This window comes from Salvelinus namaycush, unplaced genomic scaffold, assembly GCF_016432855.1.
Source record: "Salvelinus namaycush isolate Seneca unplaced genomic scaffold, SaNama_1.0 Scaffold138, whole genome shotgun sequence".
Lineage (NCBI taxonomy): Eukaryota > Metazoa > Chordata > Actinopteri > Salmoniformes > Salmonidae > Salvelinus > Salvelinus namaycush.
In genome coordinates this window covers 122,916-149,244 of record NW_024058097.1, presented here as the reverse complement: position 1 = coordinate 149,244, position 26,329 = coordinate 122,916, and the positions used below count along the sequence as shown (strand labels likewise).

Sequence of the window (26,329 nt, the reverse complement as noted above, 5' to 3'; positions counted from 1 at the left end):
CAGGACAGTCAACTGTAAAACAAAAAAAAAGAGGACATTTAACTAGACTACTCAGCAGGGTGTCAGGTCATTTAACATCAACAGGAATTAAGACAAACGAGATTCTAAAAAGGTTTATCATGTGGTTGCAGAGAACGATTGTTATTCTGGGAAAGACCTCCCTTTCTAGTGCACTACTTCTGACTAGGGCTCTTAAAGCTCTGGTCAAATGTAGTGTACTATAGAGGGCGCCATTTGGGACAGTTTCAGAACCACAACTTACCAGTATGTTGGAGTCCACGCTGCAATTCCACTGACCACAGCACTCAAACCCTGGAGAATATAAGGCAAACATTTTATTAGCGTGCTGATTGAGAAACCTGGATTTTCACAAAGCGCATCAGTCTCGTGGTCTGGAATCAGGTATTCTATAGAAGGAATCACAAAATAATGTTAGTTATAGTTTGGCTTCTGTGAGAGGATAGAAGGTTCTTAAATAGAGCCCATCAGATCAAACAGTAGCTTCACAAAATAATTATAATAATCTGACATATCCTTGTCTTTGAGGATCATCATTTACAGACAGTCACTTACGAGTCATTTACCACATCCTGAACGTCCACCCCAAAGTGCACTTCCCCACTAAAGCTAGCACAATGACTGGAAGTCTTACAGGTATGTTCTAGCATGCTAGCTGATAACCATATACTTCACAGCTGCGCTAATGCTAGTTAATATTCGCTTATGAAACTACCTTTATCTTCTCTCATAATGGACACAGAAATTGTATCCACTGATTTGGGAAGTAGATTAAGGCCTCTGCCAAAATCCTTAAGTATCCCTTTAAGGTGAAGGGCTGAGAAGCGGGACACAACCAGGAGGGAAATGTTAGGATTTATGTTTATGCATAATAGCCTGTTAGCATATTGGTTGAAGAGGAATATTGTTTTGTTACACACATGCACGCACAACCCCCTCTGTATAGTGTGTGTAGGTGTAAGGAATGACCAACACAGGCCATAAAAGCTGTGGACAGTCTGGAGAGGGGAGGGGTGCAGCTCTCTAGACCAACCAAGAGTTTAGAATACTGGACAATACCATATTAGGAACTGTTTGTGTAGAATCGACAGACCCAAGACGGAGCTAATCTACCCAGCAACCAGAGGTGGACAAAGGAACGCGCCATGGGGCCAGCAAAGGGGGGCAGAGTCTAAACCAGGCCCAGCCTCTACTGTGATAGGCTAACAGACGCGTTGAAACGACGTCATCACGGTATAAGAACAGCTGTTTACGTACTTCTTGCCAGTTCTCTGTTCATCCTGCGCGGTGAAACAGCGAACCCATATATACGAAAATTGCATTTGCCATTCATTGTTTGCGGTAATTAAACATAATTAAAGAAAGTTAGCAGACCTTGCATTTTATTTATCCTGACACCGGATGTGTTACACGCAGCGTTTACAGAAATTACAGAGTACCATTTGTGAACAGACAACGTGCAGGCATATAGAACCCGATACCGGTAGCGTCACAAATGGAACCTTAGTTCCAATACCGTGTAACGTACGCTAACCCCATTCTGTACAAATGTGCGTAACCGCGACATTCAAAAGAGGCTGCAAAGAAAACTAATTTGACTGTGTTGACATCAAAATCTGGGGTGTGAAATACGTTTCTATTCAAGCGTTGATTGACATGGTAATGGCTCTATAGTATTGGAGAAAAGATGAAAAAAAAGACCCCTCCGACACTACATGTTCCATCGTGACGTGTCATGGCGTAACGTACAGCACGCATAAAGCAACTAATTCTGTCTTACAGCCTCTCTCCAACAGGTGTAGCACTTCCCTCACCGTTTGAAAACAAGAAAGGGACAGGATAAGGGTGGATACCTAGTCATTTTTTGCATCATCACTGCAAGCTATCATGACTCAAAAGCCGCTGCTCACTTCTGAAGATCACTTTGGCACCGCCCTAAAAACCTGATTCAAATTCGACAAACCTTCAAATAGGCATGTAATGACACATTATATATACTCTTTATAGGGTTTAATTACATTTTAAAGGCGATAAGGTGATAAGTTGGACAGGTCGAGTGAAAAAATAAGTTTCCCCACATGACATTTCTCCTCACCATCATACCCTGACTACACCGCTCGCTTCAGATGCGCGAGTGTTGCAAAATAAATGTTGGAATCCATGTTACTCAATTATTGCACCGACATTGCTCACGCACGTCAACGAGAGTCTGCGTTGCCAAGGGCTCAAAGGGCTCAAATAGAAGTCATTCCTATTTCTGACGCAGACGCGCTGCAAGTCCTGCCTCTCCCATCTCCTCATTGGTTTATAGAAGCAGGTACACACGTGCCATCTCCTCATTGGTTAAACCCACGTGGGTGATTGAAAGACGAGCTGTGTTGCCGGTTGTCATGGTAATATTATGGAAGTGTAGATGCCAATCACCATATAAGTTCAAAGATGAAAAAGCATGGAAGGAGAGATGACTAGAAACGAGTCGGTTGACCGTTTTATGTGTGGATTAATTGCCGGAGTAGAGGACCTTGTGCATTTCTGGTAAAATAACTCAATGTTTATATCCCAGGACAAATTAGCTAGCAAGTGCAAGCTAGCTAAATTGCCCTTCATGTTTAATGCTTTTCGACCTGTCCCCAAATTAATGTAATTGGTTCAGTTTGTTTTGATATTTTAACCTGGTGTGGTGATCACGTCTGGTGTGGGGGCACATAATACATTTATGCACATGGTGCCCACGCTTGGGTCCGTGTCACGCAATAGGTTTAGCTTCCCCACCCGCCATTTTTAAAAAGACCGGACGGAGCTCATTGCCTTCTTGAATCATGCAGAGGTGGGCATCATGAAGGCCTCGTCATTGATTTTGTTGGAAAGGGGAGAAATTGTGCTTTACAAATGGTATTGATATTACAGTTGATCTGGAAGTATCACGTGTTTTGGGCGCTAAAACAAGGTCAGTTGTACGGACCAGCGCGACGTACAAAATTGAGTTAGTTTACGTTACAACTTTTGACCAGAGCAATGTTAATTTTATTTAACTAGGCAAGTCAATTAGGAACAAACTCGTATTTACTATGATGGCTTACCAAAAAGTCTCCTGGGATAGGGGAGCTGGGATTTTTTTGTTTGTATATTGGACAAAACGCGACAAAGACGCCACACCCAGTGATGCCAATTTAGCAATTTTGTTGCTAGATTTAGCAACTTTTCAGACTACCCTGGCAACTTTTTTTTCCAATCAGCAACTAGCAACAAATTTAGCTACATTTAAACATTTATTTTGAACTTTTAGCAACTTTTGAAAAGTGACTCGAACGCTAAAATGCACATTTTCCTTCTAAACGACACAAACGATTTTCTCTGTCACACACTCAGTCACAACACACGTGTCTGGCTGCAAAAGTGCATTGTGAGTGACGTCACCAGCAGGCGCTCAGCTCGTGCACAGGCAGCAGCAATTTCAGCAAATTACAAATCATTGTAGGCTGACTGCAGAATCATCATTAGTACGGGTTCGACGAGACAAACCCAATGAATATAGTTGGTCACGAATGTTTGATCTTGAACAGAACTTACAACATCAATCAACATGTCTCAATCAAAATTATACAGAAAAGAGTGGGAGTCTGTACCTGAACAAATGTCAAATCAATGAGTAACGTTATTTTATATTCTGCGTCACATCAACCTGCCTCTAGCAATTTACCCTGGAAATTAGTTGGCAACACCGGCCACACCATAACATAAAGTTAGACCTAAAACAGAGCACGGTACCAACATGGCAGCAGCACAAAACATGGTACCAACATTATTGGGCACAGACAACGTGCAGGCATATAGAACCCGATACCGATAGCGTCGGAAATGGAACCTTATTTCCAATACCGTTTGACATTACTACTTTTGACCAGATCAATGTTAAATCAGTAGTACACTTGAGAATACGTTGCCATTAGCGCAGCAACGACAGTCGAATCAGGGGACAAATGCTACTCAGAATCTGGTAAGTTTCTTCTTCAGAGGCTGATTCGGTAAGAGAGTGATGGTGCAGTCACTCCTAACTGGAAAGCTATTCTACTAGCTAACACCAACATGACACGTGGTAAGCTAGGTGATAACAAAAACCACCAAACTAGCCAGTTGGCAAACTAACGTTTGTATCGTTTTACTGCAGCAGAGTGAGTCGTTGTACCATGCATGGCAGACATTTCAGTAATATGCAGCTTACCTGATATGCATATTCTCTACCGAGTCATCGGCATCGTGAAAGGAGTAAAATAAAGTTTACACACAGAGGAGAAACCACAACAACCCGCTCACTGGAATGAAAATCCTTGAATGACCAGATGTCGCTGTCCCTCCTCCTCTTCCTCCTTCTTCTATGGTATAATGGCGTTCGCAACAATTAAATGTGCATTCCGCCACCTACTGTGCGGGTGGATAATAAGGATCCCAAAAAAGGAAAACATTTGTGTAAAAATTAATAAAATATCATACAAACTACCAAAAAAGAAATTAACTAAATAAAATCAACCTGCTTTTCTGTAAAAACCTCCTTCTAATCAGGTCCAACACAGCCTCAGAATCCTCCTGTGAGGGCAGGACATTTCCTGGTGACAAAAGTCCTTGTAGTCCTGCTCGGCAAAATCTTCTCTGGCTTTTTTTATTATTATTTTTTAGCTATTTCACCTTTATTTAACCAGGTAGGCCAGTTGAGAACAAGTTCTCATTTACAACTGCGACCTGGCCAAGATAAAGCCAAGCAGTGTGACACAGACAACAACACAGAGTTACACATGGAATAAACAAACGTACAGTCAATAACACAATAGGGAAAAAAAGAAAGTCTATATACAGTGTGTGCAAATGGCATAAGGAGGTAAGGCAATAAATAGGCCATAGTAGCAAAGTAATTACAAATTTGCAGATTAACACTGGAGTGATAGATGGGCAGATGATGGTGTGTAAAGTCGTGATACTGGTGTGCAAAAGAGTTGCAGAAGATATAATGACATCCAGCTTCTTAGTCTTCTTGGACACTTGTCCTGTACAATTAATCACTGTGGCTATAAATACCACAAAATCCACCTTCACAATGAGTTTATCCAGATCAACCGATTTGATAGTTTGTGTGTATGCATTGAAATGTAGGCTATGCGTGCCTTTTTAAAAATGTATGTAGTTCTGTTCTTGAGCTGTTCTTGTCTATTGATGTTCTGTATTATGTCATTCTGTATTATGTTAAATGTTTCATGTGGACCCCAGGAAGAGTAGCTGCTGCTTTAGCAACAGCTAATGGGGATCCTAATAAAACACCAAATACTTTATTAAATTCAGTCACCCCACCATGGTTAGTGTTGGTATGTAACTGTTCAATTCAGTCACCCCACCATGGTCAGTGTTGGTGTATAACTGTATGTTAAATTCAGTCACTCCACCATGGTTAGTGTTGGTGTGTAATTGTATATTAAATTCAGTCACCCCACCATGGTCAGTGTTGGTGTATAACTGGATATTAAATTCAGTCACCCCACCATGGTTAGTGTTGGTATGTAACTGTATATGAAATTCAGTCACCCCACCATGGTTAGTGTTGGTGTATAACTGTATATTAAATTCAGTCACTCCACCATGGTTAGTGTTGGTGTATAACTGTATATTAAATTCAGTCACCTCACCATGGTTTGTGTTGGTGTGTATCTGTATATTAAATTCAGTCACCCCACTATGGTCAGTGTTGGTGTATAACTGGATATTAAATTCAGTCACCCCACCATGGTTAGTGTTGGTATGTAACTGTATATGAAATTCAGTCACCCCACCATGGTTAGTGTTGGTGTATAACTGTATATTAAATTCAGTCACTCCACCATGGTTAGTGTTGGTGTATAACTGTATATTAAATTCAGTCACCTCACCATGGTTTGTGTTGGTGTCTATCTGTATATTAAATTCAGTCATCCCACCATGGTTAGAGTTGGTATGTAACTGTTCAATTCAGTCACCCCACCATGTTTAGTGTTGGTGTGTAACTGTATATTAAATTCAGTCACCCCACCATGGTCAGTGTTGGTGTATAACTGGATATTAAATTCAGTCACCCCACCATGGTTAGTGTTGGTATGTAACTGTATATGAAATTCAGTCACCCCACCATGGTTAGTGTTGGTGTATAACTGTATATTAAATTCAGTCACTCCACCATGGTTAGTGTTGGTGTATAACTGTATATTAAATTCAGTCACCTCACCATGGTTTGTGTTGGTGTGTATCTGTATATTAAATTCAGTCACCCCACTATGGTTAGTGTTGGTATGTGACTGTTCAATTCAGTCACACCACCATGGTTAGTGTTGGTGTGCAACTGTATATTAAATTCAGTCATCCCACCATGGTTAGAGTTGGTATGTAACTGTTCAATTCAGTCACCCCACCATGGTTAGTGTTGGTGTGTAACTGTATATTAAATTCAGTCACCCCACCATGGTTAGTGTTGGTGTGTAACTGTATATTAAATTCAGTCACCCCACCATGGTTAGTGTTGGTGTATAACTGTATATTAAATTCAGTCACCCCACCATGGTTTGTGTTGGTGTATAACTGTATATTAAATTCAGTCACCCCACCATGGTTAGTGTTGGTGTGTAACAGTTTGACTTCATGTCTTGAAAAGGTTTTAATTTCATCACTACAGAATAATACCATAAAATACAGTTTTCCAGGGAGTTCTAGAAACCAGTTGACGGAAAACTCCATCCAAAAACGATCTTTTGGTATTTGTTTCATTAGTCCGTTGTAACATAGTCCCAAAATGTTTTGCTTGTCAACAATCAAGTTCTCAAGATATGTAACTTTCAAAATACAGAAATCCCCATATGATGCATTTTGCAAATACCAAAAGACCGTTTTTGGGTGGAATTGTCCTTTAATGAAAGCATGCATCAGTCAGGTGAAAGGTTGTTTGGCACCATGTCCAATGTCAGACTAAAACCTTTTTAATGCCACAGAAAATACCACCCATCTGAGTGATAAAAGGCATTTTATAACAATAATCGTATTTTTTATATACATTATCGCATACACTAATAGTCTTAATTCCTGATCAAATGTTTCCCGAACCATTTTATGGCAAAGATTATAGGACAGTTGCATTCTGCTGCACTATCCCAGTTCACCACTAGAGACATACAGGTATTCTATCCAGTGGTGTTCTGCTGCACTATCCCAGTTCACCACTAGAGACATACAGGTATTCTATCCAGGCGTGTTCTGCTGCACTATCCCAGTTCACCACTAGAGACATACAGGTATTCTATCCAGTGGTGTTCTGCTGCACTATCCCAGTTCGCCACTAGAGACATACAGGTATTCTATCCAGGCGTGTTCTGCTGCACTATCCCAGTTCACCACTAGAGACATACAGGTAATCTATCCAGTGGTGTTGTGCTGCACTATCCCAGTTCACCACTAGAGACATACAGGTATTGTATCCTACTAACTAGAAGAGGATAGATGTAGAAAAAGGGTGCGCTGATTTTTTTATTTAACCTTTAACAAGGCAAGTCAGTGAAGAACAAATTCTTATTTACAATGACGGCTACCAAAAGGCAAAAGGCGTCCTGCGGGAACGGAGCCTGGGATTCAAAATAAATACAGTACATAAAGAGAGACCTAAGAGAACATAGCAAGGCAGCAACACAACACATCATAGTAGCAACAATACATGGTAGCAGCACAAAACATGGTACAAACATTAGTGGCCACAGACGACAGCACAAAAGGCAAGAAGGTGGAGACAATACATCACACAAAAATGCCACAGTCCCGTTTCCCATCCGTCTCAAACCTCATTATCATTCGCTGGAAAATGTGTTGCATTTCATTAACTAGGTAGACCAGACCCAGCTGCTATAGAGAGCAGTTAGTAATGGCATCTTGTTGGGCACCAACTCCGCCACGGTTCGTTGGACAAATCCTTTGGGAAAATGTTTTGACATCAACACTGAAAACAAGATCTGTGGTAAATTCAGGCGTAAACCTTTTGAGATCAGCTAACAGTCACACAATTGAAGCATTTGTACTGAAATTAAAAGCCCCTGCTATAATGGTCACGTTAACAGATCTCAGAAAATGTAGAATCTCCTAAAAGCCAATTTATGCTCGACAGGAAAATGTGATCGGTGCCATATGACTGGTGTGACGCAGACCAGTACTAAACGGCACACAATATGAACTGTACAGGACGGCTTTTTTCTCCTGTTATTCACCAAAATTCTAATATAAGGCTCAATCTGTGTCCGGGAAACTAGCCTCAAGCGCAAACGCTCATACCTTGTAGTGAGCCCAAATTCTCTACCCCTGTGCTTCACGGCCAACAGATGGGGTTAATGGCGCTACATGGTCAAAAACCCGATTGATTCCACCGTAGGTATGGTTGAAAGAACCAGAGGTAACTCATTTGGGGGGTTTTCGGGACTACTGGAACATTAATGTCCATGATATCAGTGTAAACCAACCATAGAGTTCGAGTTAGCCATTGTTAGCAGCTAGCTAACATGAACGTTACCTAGATGGCATCTATCAGTCAAATCCTATCTCCAAATCGAATTAAAGACTACATGGGATAAGTATGTGATGCTGTACAGTTAAATGAGTCAAATTTCGAGTTCCATTGTTGTATAAATAAAAACGCTAACGTGTTCTTGATTCCTCTCCACTCCAAGGTGGCTTAGCAGTTCAGACGTATTTTTCCGTGTTGTCGTGTCGTGTCCTGTATATATATATATTTACACCTTTTCTTCACATATCTTTTATTTATTTTATTATCCAAGAACTCAACTACAAAAGCTTTCCTGCAAAAGCTTTCCTGCAACCCGCTTCACCAATTACAATAAGTACTATTTACCTCAATCTGAAAATCCATCGTGGAAGATAGCCAGGGGCTAATTCAGAAGCTAGCCTGAAAGCTAACCAGAAGCTACTCCGATAGCTAGCCAGAAGCTAATCTGTAGCTGCCCCGAAATTAGCCGGTTTGCTGGCTAGCGTTGGTGTTTCAGCTGCCCACGTTTTGCGGTCATCAGCTATTCCTCTAGCTCGATAATCTACCGGCACTTTTGTGCAACGCGACTCGGACCGGAGCATTCCGGGACTTTTTTTCTCTCAGTTTCCCCGGATTCCAACCGCAGCCTCTGGACACTTGCACCTTGATTTCGCAGCTAGCTAGCTGCATACCGTGTGACTATTGGCTTACGTCGACCCCGGAGCTAACTCAAATCATGCTGGAGCTAGCCAGCTGAGGAGTTCCATCACCATCCGGACCCGTTTCTTTGTTGCTGCTGCAGATACGGAACCCCACCGGGCCTTCACGACTGACTGCCGACGTTATCTGCCCGAGGGATTTATCCAACCGGCACCTCCGTCCCGGCGTTACCTGAACGCTCATCTGAGGCCCGCTAATCGTTAGCTGTCTTATCGGCTGCTATCTGAACAAAACCCCACTACACGGAACCTACCGACGGAAACGCACGAGGTATCTACAAACAGACCTCCATCCTATGCTGCTACCGATAGCCATATACCCGGCCAGCTGTCTGGATCGCCACGACCCCTACCAACCTCTACTCACTGGACCCTTATTTATCACTCGATTAAGCTTGCCTCTCCTTAATGTAAATATGCCTTGTCCATTGCTGTTCTGGTTAGTGTTTATTGGCTTATTTCACTGTAGAGATTCTAGCCCTGCTCTCTATACCATATCCAACCCTGCAGTTCCACCACCCACATATGCGATGACATCACCTGGTTTCAATGATGTTTCTAGAGACAAGATCTCTCTCATCATCACTCAATACCTAGGTTTACCTCCACTGTATTCACATCCTACCATACCTTTGTCTGTACATTATTCCTTTAAACTATTTTATCGCCCCCAGAAACTTCCTTTTACTCTCTGCTCTGGTAGCTCTAGGCGACCAATTCTCATAGCTTTTAGCCGTACCATTATCCTACTTCTCCTCTGTTCCTCTGGTGATGTAGAGGTGAATCCAGGCCCTGCAGTACCTGGCTCCACTCCTATTCCCCAGGCGCTCTCTTTTGATGACTTCTGTAACCGTAATAGCCTTGGCTTCATGCATGTTAACATTAGGAGCCTCCTCCCTAAGTTTGTTTTGTTCACTGCTTTAGCACACTCTACCAACCCGGATGTTTTAGCCGTGTCTGAATCCTGGCTTAGAAAGACCACCAAAAATTCAGACATTTTTATCCCCAATTACAATATTTTCAGACAAGATAGAACGGCCAAAGGGGGCGGTGTTGCAATCTACTGCAAAGACTGCCTGCAGAGTTCTGTTATACTATCCAGGTCTGTTCCCAAACAATTTGAACTTCTACTTTTAAAAATCCACCTCTCTAAAAACAAGTCTCTCACCGTTGCCGCCTGCTATAGACCACCCTCTGCCCCCAGCTGTGCTCTGGACACTATATGTGAACTGATTGCCCCCCATCTATCTTCAGAGCTCGTGCTGCTAGGCGACCTAAATTTGAACATGCTCAACACCCCAGCCACCCTACAATCTAAGCTTGATGCCCTCAATCTCACACAAATTATTAATGAACCTACCAGGTACCACCCCAATTCCGTAAACACGGGTACCCTCATAGATATCATCCTAACAAACTTGCCCTCCAAATACACCTCTGCTGTTTTTAACCAAGATCTCAGCGATCACTGCCTCATTGCCTGCATCCGTAATGGGTCAGCGGTCAAACGACCTCCACTCATCACTGTCAAACGCTCCCTGAAACACTTCAGCGAGCAGGCCTTCCTAATTGACCTGGCCGGGGTATCCTGGAAGGATATTGATCTCATCCCGTCAGTAGAGGATGCCTGGTCATTTTTTAAAAATGCCTTCCTCACCATCCTGAATAAGCATGCCCCATTCAAGAAATTTAGAACCAGGAACAGATATAGCCCTTGGTTCTCTCCTGACCTGACTGCCCTTAACCAACAGAAAAACATCCTATGGCGTTCTGCATTAGCATCGAACAGCCCCCGTGATATGCAACTTTTCAGGGAAGCCAGAAACCAATATACACAGGCAGTTAGAACAGCCAAGGCTAGCTTTTTCAAGCAGAAATTTGCTTCCTGCAACACAAATTCAAAAAAGTTCTGGGACACCGTAAAGTCCATGGAGAATAAGAACACCTCCTCCCAGCTTCCAACCGCCCTGAAGATAGGAAACACTGTCACCACCGACAAATCCACTATAATTGAGAATTTCAATAAGCATTTTTCTACGGCTGGCCATGCTTTCCACCTGGCTACCCCTACCCGGGACAACAGCACTGCCCTCCCCTCTGCTACTCGCCCAAGCCTTCCCCATTTCTCTTTCTCCCAAATACAGTCAGCTGATGTTCTTAATGAGCTGCAAAATCTGGACCCTTACAAATCAGCCGGGCTAGATAATCTGGACCCTTTCTTTCTAAAACTATCTGCTGAAATTGTTGCCACCCCTATTACTAGCCTCTTCAACCTCTCTTTCGTGTCGTCTGAGATCCCCAAAGATTGGAAAGCAGCTGCGGTTATCCCCCTCTTCAAAGGGGGGGACACCCTTGACCCTAACTGCTACAGACCTATATCTATCCTACCCTGCCTTTCTAAGGTCTTCGAAAGCCAAGTCAACAAACAGATTACTGACCATTTCGAATCACACCACACCTTCTCCGCTATGCAATCTGGTTTCAGAGCTGGTCATGGGTGCACCTCAGCCACGCTCAAGGTCATAAACGATATCGTAACCGCCATCGATAGGAAACAATACTGTGCAGCCGTATTCATTGACCTGGCCAAGGCTTTTGACTCTGTCAATCACCACATCCTCATTGGCAGACTCGACAGCCTTGGTTTCTCTAATGATTGCCTCGCCTGGTTCACCAACTACTTCTCTGATAGAGTTCAGTGTGTCAAATCGGAGGGTCTGTTGTCCGGGCCTCTGGCAGTCTCTATGGGGGTGCCACAGGGTTCAATTCTTGGACCGACTCCCTTCTCTGTTTACATCAATGATGTCGCTCTTGCTGCTGGTGATTCTCTGATCCACCTCTACGCAGACGACACTATTCTGTATACTTCTGGCCCTTCTTTTGACACTGTGTTAACAACCCTCCAGGCGAGCTTCAATGCCATACAACTCTCCTTCCGTGGCCTCCAACTGCTCTTAAATACAAGTAAAACCAAATGCATGCTCTTCAACCGATCGCTGCCTGCTCCTGCCCGCCTGTCCAACATCACTACTTTGGACGGCTCTGACTTAGAATATGTGGACAACTACAAATACCTAGGTGTCTGGTTAGACTGTAAACTCTCCTTCCAGACCCACATCAAACATCTCCAATCCAAAGTCAAATCTAGAATTGGCTTCCTATTCCGCAACAAAGCATCCTTTACTCATGCTGCCAAACATACCCTTGTAAAACTGACCATCCTACCAATCCTCGACTTCGGTGATGTCATTTACAAAATAGCCTCCAAAACCCTACTCAATAAATTGGATGCAGTCTATCACAGTGCCATCCGTTTTGTCACCAAAGCCCCATATACTACCCACCACTGCGACCTGTACACTCTCGTTGGCTGGCCCTCGCTTCATACTCGTCGCCAAACCCATTGGTTCCAGGTCATCTACAAGACCCTGCTAGGTAAAGTCCCCCCTTATCTCAGCTCGCTGGTCACCATAGCAGCACCTACCCGTAGCACGCGCTCCAGCAGGTATATCTCTCTAGTCACCCCCAAAACCAATTCTTCCTTTGGACGCCTCTCCTTCCAGTTCTCTGCTGCCAATGACTGGAACGAACTACAAAAATCTCTGAAACTGGAAACACCTATCTCCCTCACTAGCTTTAAGCACCAGCTGTCAGAGCAGCTCATAGATTACTGCACCTGTACATAACCCATCTACAATTTAGCCCAAACAACTACCTCTTTACCTACTGTATTTATTTATTAATTTATTTTGCTCCTTTGCACCCCATTATTTCTGTCTCTACTTTGCACTTTCTTCCAATGCAAACCAACCATTCCAGTGTTTTTTTTAGTTTTTATTTTACTTGCTGTGTTGTACTCACTTCGCCTCCATGGCCTTTTTATATTTTTATTTATTTATACATATATCTGTTTGCCTTCACCTCCCTTATCTCACCTCACTTGCTCACATTGTATATAGACTTATTTTTTTATTTTTTCACTGTATTATTGACTATATGTTTGTTTTTACTCCATGTGTAACTATGTGTTGTTGTATGTGTCGAACTGCTTTGCTTTATCTTGGCCAGGTCGCAATTGTAAATGAGAACGTGTTCTCAATTTGCCTACCTGGTTAAATAAAGGTTAAATAAAAAAAAAAAAAAAAAAATTCCTGTTTACTTCTTCTTTGGAGTTTAACGGCGGTTGGCATCCAGTATGTTGCATTACCGCCCCCAACTGGACTATAATATAAATCCATTATATAAAATAAATTGGGAAAAAAGACCCAACTAACCCTACACTCATTAAAAACCCACTACCCCATTCCACTACTTTGACGCTATCTGCTCCTGATACACGAAAGTGTAATGAACAACTTCACCATGGTCAAAGGGATATTAAATGTCTGCTTTAAAAAATATATATTGAAATACCTATAGATGCCCTTCTTTGCGAGGCATTGAAAAACCTCCCAAGTATTTGTGGTTGAATCTGTGTTTGAAGTTAAATGCAGCAAGAGGGAGAAATGGTCTAGAATACTTTTGGGCTCCTGAGTGGCACAGCGGTCTACGGCACTGCATCTCAGTTCGGGCTTGATATCAAAACCACCATCTTTAGCGGTTTTGATATCAGTGTAAACCAAGTCTGTTCCATATATTAGCTATAAAATTGTCCCACCGTATCGTTAAAGTACACTCCATGACGAAACATGCATCTCACAATAAATTCCTCCCAAAAACACAACGGCTTAAAATAATTCAGTCAACTTTCTATAGCCAGTGAACAATGTCAATCCCCGTAACATGTGCATGTTTAAAACCACCTAGAATAACTACATAATGATATGAAGGAAATGTCACATTGTTCAGTATTGATTTCAGACCACATGGTTCATTCAAAATGGCCAAATTCACCAAGTCTGATTTACTACCACCGAGAAAGAAAAATTAGACAAGCATTAATTTGTAGATTTATTTACACATCAAAAAACAGTCATGGGGTTGAATTGACTTGGCCTGGTTTTCCCCAGTTCCAACGAGACCTCCCACTTCCTTGCTGACCAAACAGGAATGCAAGAGGGCTTGCCGGTGTACAACAGGAGAGCTAGAGGGAAAATAGGGTGAGAATTAAACCCTGGTGATACTGTAGGGACCAATACACAAGGTCTGAGATGACTTGATCAGAGAGTAACCAATCAGTCAGCGTTACATCAGACTGGGGCGGTAATGATGACTCATCACGTCAGAGTATGTAGTTCATAAAAACTGCATGGGTAAGTGTGATGATCCAAGAGGAACATCCAACAGTACATTAACAACATCTTCCTAATATTGATCTGCCCCCCTTTCCCATTACAACACGTATACACCAAGTGGACAATACATTAACCTGACCAGGTGAAAGCTACCCCTTATTGACATCACTTGTTAAATCAGTGTAGATGCAGACAGGTTAAAATGATTTTTAAGCCACGAGACATGGATTGTGTACCACTCAGAGGGTAAATGGGCAAGACAAAGATTTAAGTTCCTTTGAATGGGGTATGGTAGGTGCCAGGCACACCGGTTTGTGTCAACTGAAACACTGCTGGGTTTGTCAAGAGCAACAGTTTCTTATGTGTATCAACACTGGTCCACCACACAAAGGACATCCAGCTATCTTGACTCCAATGCCAACCCACAGTTGTGTCACGGGCCAACATCCCTGTGGAACGCTTTCAGACACCTTGTAGACAACTGAGGCTGTTCTGAGGGCAAACTCAATATTAGGAAGGTTTAATGTCCTCTATACTCAGTGTATTATAATACTGGAACCGTAAGTCATTCCCACTACACACCTTCCCGCTCCACCAGCACAGCAACACTTCAGCAGCCAACGAGCTCTAAAAAGACAGAACAGTTTTAAAACCAAATAAAACCAATCTTATTTTACTAGACTACATTCAGAGCATTCTGAAACCAGATCAGGAGTGTCTAGTTCAGTCATTGCAGCCATCCAGCCAGTGGTCCAGGGTCTGGGGTCAAGCCCCCACCCAGACACCCTCCCTCCAGGCAGGCAGCCCACCTTACCCCTGCCCCTGCAAAAGCAGGCTTGTCAGTGTCTGCCCAACCCACAGGAGGGCCGATGGGAGGCCAGACCTTTATCCAGCCCAGAGCACAGGACAGGATTGCCACCAGACTGGGCTGTTAGGGTACAAGCTTCATCATTTACAACATTCCAGAATGCTTAATGTGGAGTGTTACAATGCTGTCAAAAGTCACACACCTTTCCAAACACTGCAGACACTAGGACCTCAACCAGGGGGGCAGAAACCTAGAGGGAGAAAGTAGAAAAGCATGAAGTGACATTGTAAGACCTTGTAGTCAGACATGAGATCAGTCTATAGCAGTGTATTCTAATCCTGGGGACCCAAAACTGTCAACAAGTGTTCCCCCCCCCAGAACTAGGCTTGGGTGGTATACCAGGGTATTTGGAAAACAGGGTTTCACCAATAACATTTACATTATGTCTATGAAGTTTATATTGATAGCTACCTGAGTAAATAGCTGCAGTCAACATTAGGGTTAGTCTGATTATTCAAAACGAATTAGTGAAAGATCAGAATTGAGCGGTGTCTAAACGAAGCCTTACATCTAGGTCCCCAGAACCAGGATTGTGAAACATTGCTCTAGAGTATAGATCAGTTCAATAACCAATCAGTCAGCTTAACATCAGACCGGGGCGGTAACAGGAAATCACTTCTACATTATAAAGGACAGAAATTAATGGCAACTGATCAAAGTTGATCCTACACACCTTGAGGTAGTGCAGCAACAGTTCTCCAGTGGCCAGGCTGGAACAGTTAGGACCTGGAAGGAACAGATACCAAATTAAACATTATGCAGAAGTACATTAGGTACTGCAGACTATATGCAGAGCATTCTGAGACGAGATCAGACCAAGGGGGTTCAGTCATTGCACCCATCCAGCCAGTAGTCCAAGGTCTGGCTACAAGCTCCCCACCCAGACACCCTCCCTCCAGGCAGGCAGCCCACCTTACCCCTGCCCAAAACAGAAAAGCAGGCTTGTCAGTGTCTGCCCAACCCACAGGAGGACCGATGGGAAACCTGCGTTGATGCCAGCCACAGAGCACCGGACAGAAGCCAACCAACTGGGGATGTCATTTCATCACATACATCCAGAATGTTCCATGTCGTGGGTGTGAGCTGTAGTTAAGAGTCCATGGTATTTGTAGTTCCCTCAGTGATGTTAATGAGTAGGTAGAAGGTAGGTGGAGTTTGTAGCAAGTGCAAGAGGTTAAAGGTCAGTGAGTGAAGAGGCTGTAAAAACACAATCATACACACCTTCCTGAAGACTGCAGACCCACAAGGACATCAACTGGGGAGGAGAGTTGAGGGAGAATTAAGTGGTATTGTAAGAACTAGTGGTCAGACATTAGATCAGTCTACAGCATTATCTAATCCTGGGGACCCACCACTCCTCTGGGTCCTCAGGACCAGACCTCACTGCTATAGTATAGATCAGTTCACTAACCAATCAGTCAGCTTAACATCAGACTGGGGCGGTAACAGGAAATCATCCCTTCTACATTATAAAGGACATAAGTAAAGTCAATCATACACACCTTGTGGTAGTTCAGTAACAGGCATCTTCTAGTGACCAGTCTGGTACCACCATCAGGACCTGAAGGAGAGTCCAAATAAACATGCTGAACAGCACTACATTAATACTGCTTTATTGTCTGATAGATCAGAGGGGTAACCAATCAGCTGGGGAGGTAACACAACTGATCCTAGACCAGCACTACCACCCTGAGAGACTAAATATGGGAAAGTGCAGACAAGGGCCCTGTACTACATCAGGACACTAGTTATTTGGAAGTCAGTATTCTAACTTCAATCCTGCTTAAACTGTATTGATGGTACTGCAAGAAAACGTAAATAAACTGACTACATCCTGAGTGGCCCATCCACCCCAGTCACTTGTGCTGCTACTAGCATTTCATGAATGATTCTCCATCTACATATTAAATCAAATGGCAGCCATTTTGGATTGACAATGCAAAGCCAAATGAAATTGTGTGAGTCTCTGGTCCCATCAGACAGTTGGTAACCCCAACCAGCTGTCCCCTTGTTGCCCTGGCAACGCCAGTGGGTCCACCTTTTCAGGTTCTGTCGTCAACGCAGGGCGTAAGACACGTGCGGGTGTCATCACTAGGAGCCAGTCACCACGACTACCAAACATCAACCGTTCACTCTGTCTACAGTCAGTTAATACTAGACTGGTTGTAGCTTGTGACTAAAGCAGAGGCTCTGTTTAAGATACAAGGACTAGATTCATTACCGAACGTACTCATTAACCAAAACTCACCAGTCTAGTTGGCATCACGGCTCCTTGTTCAGCCACAAACAGAAGAACCTACAAAGACATATGCTTCAGGTTAAAGTCTGGGTGGGGACCAGATACCAGGCAGGCACATGGAGGTAGTTAGACATAACATATGTAGCCTTTATGACAGGTTACGTAGCCCTCTGCTGAAGTCAGCTATTCCTTTTCTCAACAGGAGTTCAGACGAACGAGATTCCAAAGAGAATATTCATCATGTTCAGCAGAAGGACGGGATCCCTCAAACATGTTGCGTTCAGCTAAACTGTACAAGTAAAAGTTGGCAACACTGTGTAGATATCTATACAATAAACTTAATGAATGTTTTAACTACCACTTCCAGGACAAGACACTGGTGTTAAAATATACATTTAGACTGGATGGATCCTTACCTGCATAGCTTAGAGCAGCTCAGAACAGCCATCTTGTTTCAGGACAGTCAACTGTAAGACAAAATGGAGGACGTGAAACTAGGCTGCAACAAGACAGTCAAGCGAGGGTTCTTTACTCTGCAGGGTGTCAGGTCATTTATCATCAACAGGAAGTCAGACAAACGAGATTCCAAAAGGTTTATCATGTGGTTGCAGAGAACGATTGTTATTCTGGGAAAGACCTCCCTTTCTAGTGCACTACTTCTGACTAGGGCCCATAAAGCTCTGGTCAAATGTAGTGTACTATAGAGGGTGCCATTTAGGACAGTTTCAGAACCACAACTTACCAGTATGTTGGAGTCCAACGCTGAAATTCCACTGACCACAGCACTCAAACCCTGAAGAATGAAATGTAAACATTTTATTAGTGTGATGATGGAGAAATCGATGACCAACCGCTGCATTAGCTACAGTCACTCAGTAGTTCATGTCGTTTCACATCGGTTCAAAGTGAGCTAGTTTGTCATCCTTGGGACTGTAGCACGTCCCGGTAGCCATCTTGTACAGTTGGCCAGCCAAAAGGGGACCATGCCTGCAGCCAAAGTCACACCCTATTCCCTTTATAGTGCATGGGTCCTGGTCTAAGGTAGTGCACTATAAAGGGAAGTGGGGTACTAGTGTCTTAACATTTCACCAACCTGGATTTTCACAAAGCGCATCAGTCTCGTGGTCTGAATGCTAAAGGAATCACAAAATAAATGTTGGTTTTTGCCTGGCTCCTATGAGAAGATAGAAAGTTCTTAAATAGAGCCCATCAGAACAAAGAGTAGCTTCACAAAATAATCAGACATATGCTTGTCAATGGATCATCATATAAAGCCCGGAAGTAGTGACCATATAGAAATGGTGCCATTAGAACTGTCCTGAACACCAGTGAATAAACTCAAAATGGAACTCACCAGCACACATTCCTATTCCAGAATGGAACTCCAAGTGGAGATTCTGTTCAGATGCCTTGAAGTCAGGAAGTCATGTCACAAGTAATGCAGACCTGAGCAAAGAACACATCCATGTTAGTGACTTACTAGTCTGTATATTACTACAAGAGGCTTTGGAACACAGGACAAGGAGGCCATCAGATCAAAGTTAGCATCACCAAAAATCAGATATATGCTTGTCATTGAGGATCATCATTTACAGCCAGTCACGTGTGAGTCAGTTACCACCTGAAAGTCCACCCCAATGTGCACTTCCCTATTTAGTTGAAAATCCATGACAGTTTTCCAAGTGCACACAAAGATACTTAGGGATTTAGGGCACAAGACCCTTATCTACTTCCCCAGCCAGATAAAGTCAAGGATACATATGTTATGTCAGAGTCAAACTGGGGTAAATTTAATGTAGTTTAGCAAGCATAACGACTGGAAGTCAGCAGGTATGTTCTAGCATGCTAGCTGATAACCATATTCTTAATAGCTGCGCTAATGCTAGTTAATATTCACTTACAAATCTACCTTTACACTGAAATTGTATCCATTTACTTGGGAATTAGATAAAGGGCCCTGGCGAATCTCCTAAAGGCGAAGGGCTGACAAGCTGAACACATCTAATGATCCTGGTGGTAAGTCAATGCACTCACGTGTCAGTCTTCTGGACTTCCCTGGCATCTGTCCTGCATTTCTGTTGATCAGGGGGAAGATAGGGAGGTCCCTTTATGAACAGGCAACACGCAGGCATATAGAACCCGACATTGATATCGTCGCTAATGGAAACTTATTTCCAATACAGTCGACTACTTCTGACCAGATCAACGTTATTAGTAGTACACTATTGAGAATAGGGTGTCATTAGCGCAGCAACGACAGTCGAATCAGGGGCCAACTGCTACTCAGAATCTGGTAAAGAAGTTTCTTCTTCAAAGACTGATTCGATAAGAGAGAGTTCATTTTATCATCACCGTAGCAGTGATGTAACGTTGGGTTTATAACGACTGATGGTCCGGTCACTAACTGGCAAGCTAGCATACTAGCTAACATGGCACGTGGTTAGCTAGTTGCTAAGTAAAACCACCACGTAAGCAGGCATTTAAGTAATATGTTGCTTACCAGAGCAGCACATTCGAGTCGTCGGCAGCTTGAAAGGAGAAAATAGTATAAAGTCAACACCAATTGTAGTTACAACCCCGGTAGCTAGCCAGCCATTAAATAACGTAGGTTCTCATGTGACCTAGCTAGATGCGGACACGTGTTCTGCGAACGCAGCATTTCGAAACACGTTTTTTGTTAAAATAAAATTATAATAAATTTGCAAGTCTCTCATCAAAAATACTAAAGTACAATCAGGTATTCAGAACAGGTCTGTGTAAATTCATCATCGAAAGACGTTGCAATGCCAACAGCCAGATATCGGCCTGAACATGAAATAAACAAATCAGAACAAAACATATTTGATACTAGAAGTCCATAATTTGTCTAGGGTAAATTCTAAAGATCAGTGGAGGTGTTTAAACAAAAGGATGGCTTTAGATTGAATGCCAAAGTGGCGACTAGCTAAGTTACCTGTAGGTGCTTTCGTCGCATTCCGCTCAGTGTTGCCAACTAATTTTCAGAGGAAGTTCATTTGTTGCTAAATGACGTTGTGATGTCATTGCGTGATGCCGTCATTACATAATAACGTAAAACTGCGTCATTACGTAGACTCTAATTGAACACTTATTCTGTCATGTTATATAGTGAAGTGTTCTGGACTGATGTAAAACTATATCTTGGCCTCAAATTGCATACAACCATTGAAATTTCTAAGTTTGACATATTATTTTACTACACTGATTCCACAATTGAATGTGAATATGTCATAAATCTCTTTATTTTATTTGGAACATTTTTCATACACAAATCAAAATTTATGAAGAAAAAGGCCCTTTTCTTAATTTTTTGATCTGATTTGGAAAACTATTTAGAGTCTTTGAAACGTATACAAAACAAAATGTCAAAAAAACGTATTCGCAATATGTCTGTATTTGAATTGATATAATGTGGATTAGTTTATTTTTTTTATTTTTTTTCTCATTTCTTTGTGGAATTCCTCTGGCTGTTATGTTTATGTTTTGCATGTTACTGTTAATAAAAATAAAAAAAAGTGAAAAAATATATATATAAATATCACATGAAAAAAAAAACATTAAAATAATCTCGGCGAAAAATATGATTTGACATTTGTTAGTTTAGATTTGTTTGTTTATTATCATATACTTTTATTTGTAAAATTAATATAAACACAACACATTTTATATTATCACATTTTTATTTTTAAACACAACACATTGAATTATTGAACAATTACACATTATTGAACAATTACATTTTATTTATTTTATTTTTCAAATCAAGTTTATTTTATATAGCCCTTCGTACATCAGCTAATATCTCGAAGTGCTGTACAGAAACCCAGCCTAAAACCCCAAACAGCAAGCAATGCAGGTGTAGAAGCACGGTGGCTAGGAAATACTCCCTAGAAAGGCCAAAACCTAGGAAGAAACCTAGAGAGGAACCAGGCTATGAGGGGTGGCCAGTCCTCTTCTGGCTGTGCCGGGTGGAGATTATAACAGAACATGGCCAAGATGTTCAAAATGTTCATAAGTGACAAGCATGGTCAAATAATAATCAGGAATAAATGTCAGTTGGCTTTTCATAGCCGATCATTAAGAGTTGAAAACAGCAGGTCTGGGACAGGTAGGGGTTCCATAACCGCAGGCAGAACAGTTGAAACTGGAATAACAGCAAGGCCAGGTGGACTGGGGACAGCAAGGAGTCATCATGCCCGGTAGTCCTGACGTATGGTCCTAGGGCTCAGGTCCTCCGAGAGAGAGAAAGAAAGAGAGAAGGAGAGAATTAGAGAGAGCCAAGATTTTCAAAATGTTCATAAATGACAAGCATGGTCAAATAATAATCAGGAATAAATGTCAGTTGGCTTTTCATAGCCGATCATTAAGAGTTGAAAGCAGCAGGTCTGGGACAGGTAGGGGTTCCATAACCGCAGGCAGAACAGTTGAAACTGGAACAGCAGCAAGGCCAGGTGGACTGGGGACAGCAAGGAGTCATCATGCCCGGTAGTCCTGACGTATGGTCCTAGGGCTCAGGTTCTCCGAGAGAGAGAAAGAAAGAGAGAAGGAGAGAATTAGAGAGAGCATACTTAAATTCACACAGGACACTGGATAAGACAGGAGAAGTACTCCAGATATAACCAACTGACCCTAGCACCCCGACACATAAACTACTGCAGCATAAATACTGGAGGCTGAGACAGGAGGGGTCAGGAGACACTGTGGCCCCATCCGATGATACCCCCGGACAGGGCCAAACAGGAAGGATATAACCCCACCCACTTTGCCAAAGCACAGCCCCCGCACCACTAGAGGGATATCTTCAACCACCAACTTACAATCCTGAGACAAGGCCGAGTATAGCCCACAAAGATCTCCACCACAGCACAAACCAAGGGGGGGCGCCAACCCAGACAGGAAGATCACGTCAGTAACTCAACCCACTCAGGTGACGCACCCCTCCTAGGGACGGCATGAAAGAGCACCAGTAAGCCAGTGACTCAGCCCCTGTAATAGGGTTAGAAGCAGAGAATCCCAGTGGAGAGAGGGGAACCGGCCAGGCAGAGACAGCAAGGGCGGTTCGTTGCTCCAGAGCATTTCCGTTCACCTTCACACTCCTGGGCCAGACTACACTCAATCATATGACCTACTGAAGAGATAAGTCTTCAGTAAAGACTTAAAGGTTGAGACCGAGTCTGCGTCTCTCACATGGGTAGGCAGACCGTTCCATAAAAATGGAGATCTATAGGAGAAAGCCCTGCCTCCAGCTGTTTGCTTAGAAATTCTAGGGACAATTAGGAGGCCTGCGTCTTGTGACCGTAGCGTACGTGTAGGTATGTACGGCAGGACCAACTTTTTAACTAGTAAACCTACACATTCTGAACAATCATAGTTTTAAGCAGTGTATTGGTAGTTAGTTAACATGCTACCTAACTGATCAACAATTATAGGTACAGGCAAATAACAAGGTATATATGCTATCTTATTGAATAAGCAACTTAACTCAAATAATGATGTATGTGCTAGGCATCTCTCTCCAGCTCTCCCCAGGTTGTTGTGCTGCTTGGCTGGCTAGCTGCTCGATGGTTTCCTTCAGATTTTGCCACTGTTTTCGCACCCACTGCAGTACACACTGCCACCATCAGCTGTGTGTCTCCGCCAGTTCCAGAAAGCCCACTCCTTGCATACGTACTGTAAATATGATGGATCATAGATTGGCAAGGAAATCCTCTTCACTGTCCAACTGCATTGTCACAGAGCTGGAACCAGCAGTAGAGGATGGAGTGGCCTTAAAGCTGTATGCTGCTGTGGTGCCAAACTGCTGCAGAACTTCACTTGGTAGTTTATGCTGGTAACAGGTTTCACCAGCCAGCTTCAGTCCATACCGCACCAGGAGTATGGAGTTGAGAGTGTGCAGTGACATTCTATTTCTTAACTTTGACTTGACCACACTCATTTGGCTGAACAGCCGTTCAACCTCCGCATTTGAGTGTGGCAAGGAGAGGGCAGCGAGTGCAGCTTTGCACAGTTCTTTAAATGGATTTGACCCGGAAGAGTCCGTGTAGTTATTGACTTCACTCCAAAACTCGACCGTATTTTCAGTTGAGTCCCACCTAAACAGATGGATGTTTCTCCATTGGGAAACAATTTTATCAATTGTTTGGGGCTGGTACACCAGTAGCTCAGCTACTTTAATAATTTCAGTGGTGCCTTTATTGTGCTTTAGCGTTTCCTTAACACTGAACAAGGCCATGTTGTTTCGCAAGGCTTCAAGGTTGTCTGGGAGCCTTGCTTGCAGCTCCTTGCTTAAAGCAACAATGTAGTTGATGCACTGTCTCCGAATTACCTTTTTGTCCTCTGGCGCAAGACTGAGTTGGTACATGGTGATGGACTGAGATGTCCATCAATGGCATCATTCAGGACATCCATTTTTGCCATAGGGTTGACTACTCTGCTGCAAATTGATGTTGAGAGGTGTACCAGATTGTCCAAAAGCTTGACAGGATCTGTTTGCTCTCCCTCAAATTACTTCACTGCAACTTGATTTCAAGAATGTCAGGTAGACATAGTTGGTCTTGTCCATGTACATAGCGTGGAGCACATCCACCATGTAGCAATGCTCACTGGCCTTGGTCAACTCAAAGTGGAGTTTCAGTTCTTCCCACTGGCTCAATATACGAGTTACCGCAGGCTCAATCGATAGCCAACGTGTGGCACACACTTTGGTGACCTGCAGGGGTTTCTGGCCACAATTAATGGTGGCATACACTGCTTTGTACGCCTCGTGCCGTTTTGGGGAAATCGAAAACCAGTTGTAGGTTTCCCTGATTAAGTACTCAACACTCCTAGGGATGGTTTCTTTGGATGCTGCACAGACCGCCAATTGTAAAGAATGGCACACATCACGGATGAGTACCAAATTGGGCAATGCACATTCTACCTTTAAAATCCTGTGCACCCCGTTGTGTACCCCAGTCATCACAGACGCATTATTAGTGCCAATACTGTGAAGATTCTCTTTTTTAAGGTTGCACTTCTCAAGAAACTCAACTACCGCCTTTGCTATTGATCTGGCATCGCCACCCTCCCAGACAACCAGCCTGAGAAATGTGGACACAACGGTTCTTTTTTAGCACTGAAATACCGAATCACCACACCCAGGTATTTCGAGACACTGACATCAGTGGACTCATCCAAAAGGAGACTGAACTTCTCATCCCCCACATCTGATGTTACCCTTTTGAGAAAATAAGGAGCCAGTATTCCCCTAATCATTTCTGTGCACTTGGTGCGGTGCATTTGGAAGTTTGTTGCTGCCACAGAATCTGAAAAGGCAACTTTGCAAGCCATACCTAAATGGTCGCATGCTAGCAGCGAACAATGCTCTGCAGTGGCCATTGCCATAGTAGCTTTTGCAGTTATCCACTTTTTTTAACCAACTGTGGTAATGTAGACTGCGTTGTGGGGTTGTACGGTTTTGATTTATTTATATGCTTTGCTGTAGCACAATGTTTTTTGATGTCATACATTTTTGCAAGCATATCTGATTTGCAGTACGCACAGTATGCCCAACAATCATCCCCAATTACTGGCTTCAGACACCCTTTAAATTCAGGTACAGACTCGCACTCTTTTCTGTACTTCTGGCTGTACAATTTTGATTGAGACATGTTGATTGATGTTGTAAGTTCTGTTCAAGATCTCGTCGAACACATACTACTGCTGCTGCAGTCAGCCAACAATGATTTGCAATTTGCTGAAATTGCTGCTGGCCTGCTGCTGACGTCACTCACAATGCACTTTTGCAGCCAGGCACGTGTGTTGTGACAGAGAAAATCGGTTTTGTGTCATTTAGAGGGAAAATATGTGCGTTTTAGCGTTTGAGTCATTTTTCAAAAGTTGCCACAAGTTCCAAATACATTTTTAAAAGTAGCTACATTTGTTGCTAGGTGCTGTTTGGGAAAAAAGTTGCTAAATATAGCAACAAAATTGCTAAGTTGGCATCACTGCCTGAGGGTGTCTAGACCGCAGTCTGTCTCTCTCTCTTCTTCTATGGTATAATGGCGTTCACAACAATTAAATGTGCATTCCGCCACCTACTGTGTGGGTGGATAATAAGGATCCCCAAAAATAACATATGGGTAAAAATAAATAAAATATCACACAAACTACCAAAAAAGAAATGAACTAAACAAAATCAACCTGCTTTTCTGTAAAAACCTCATTCTAATCAGGTCCAACACAGCCTCAGAATCCTCCTGTGAGGGCAGGACATTTCCTGGTGACAAAAGTCTTGTAGTACTTCTGCTGTGAAGTCTTGGAGCCCCAAAACCTCTCGGCTGCAGCAGATATTGGTACAAAGGCTGTGAAGTATGTGTAGTTAATCAATATCAAAGGTGGTAGCTCCGCTCACCGGTGAAGTGGAGCAGAGCATGCTGGGCAATCTCCAGCTCAGATAAGATCAGCTGGAAGAACACTCCACCATGGTTAGTGTTGGTGTGTAACTGTTAAATTCAGTCACCCCACCATGGTTAGTGTTGGTGTATAACTGTATATTAAATTCAGTTACCCCACCATGGTTAGTGTTGGTGTATAACTATATTAAATTCAGTCACCCCACCATGGTTAGTGTTGGTGTGTAACGGTTTGACTTCATGTCTTGAAAAGGTTTTAATTTCATCACTACAGAATAATACCATAAAATACAGTTTTCCAGGGAGT

At 42.8% G+C, this 26,329-nt stretch overlaps 1 protein-coding gene, 3 non-coding genes and 2 pseudogenes across 5 annotated transcripts in view; all 6 read right to left on the bottom strand.

The window, feature by feature from the left end:
• Positions 1 to 26,329, bottom strand: part of LOC120036514 (piggyBac transposable element-derived protein 4-like) — a 140,825-nt gene that overhangs the window by 81,569 nt on the left and 32,927 nt on the right. Inside the window, exons 1-2 of one of the 2 annotated variants that reach the window (XM_038982958.1) lie at positions 20,565 to 20,652; positions 20,112 to 20,139 (exon numbers count right to left, since the gene is read on the bottom strand). The gene's annotated coding sequence lies outside the window, so the exon portion shown is untranslated. Of the gene's footprint in view, positions 1 to 20,111; positions 20,140 to 20,564; positions 20,653 to 26,329 lie in introns of those variants that run through there. The other variant, XM_038982959.1, reaches the window with a different exon arrangement.
• On the bottom strand, positions 14,424 to 14,497 carry LOC120036579 (annotated as a pseudogene).
• LOC120036531 lies at positions 16,765 to 16,839 on the bottom strand (annotated as a pseudogene).
• On the bottom strand, positions 17,343 to 17,469 carry LOC120036541. Its single transcript, XR_005474545.1, has one exon. It is a non-coding gene; the product is annotated as a small nucleolar RNA SNORD22 (small nucleolar RNA).
• On the bottom strand, positions 17,786 to 17,857 carry LOC120036555. Its single transcript, XR_005474559.1, has one exon. It is a non-coding gene; the product is annotated as a small nucleolar RNA SNORD30 (small nucleolar RNA).
• Positions 18,479 to 18,541, bottom strand: LOC120036550. Its single transcript, XR_005474554.1, has one exon. It is a non-coding gene; the product is annotated as a small nucleolar RNA SNORD29 (small nucleolar RNA).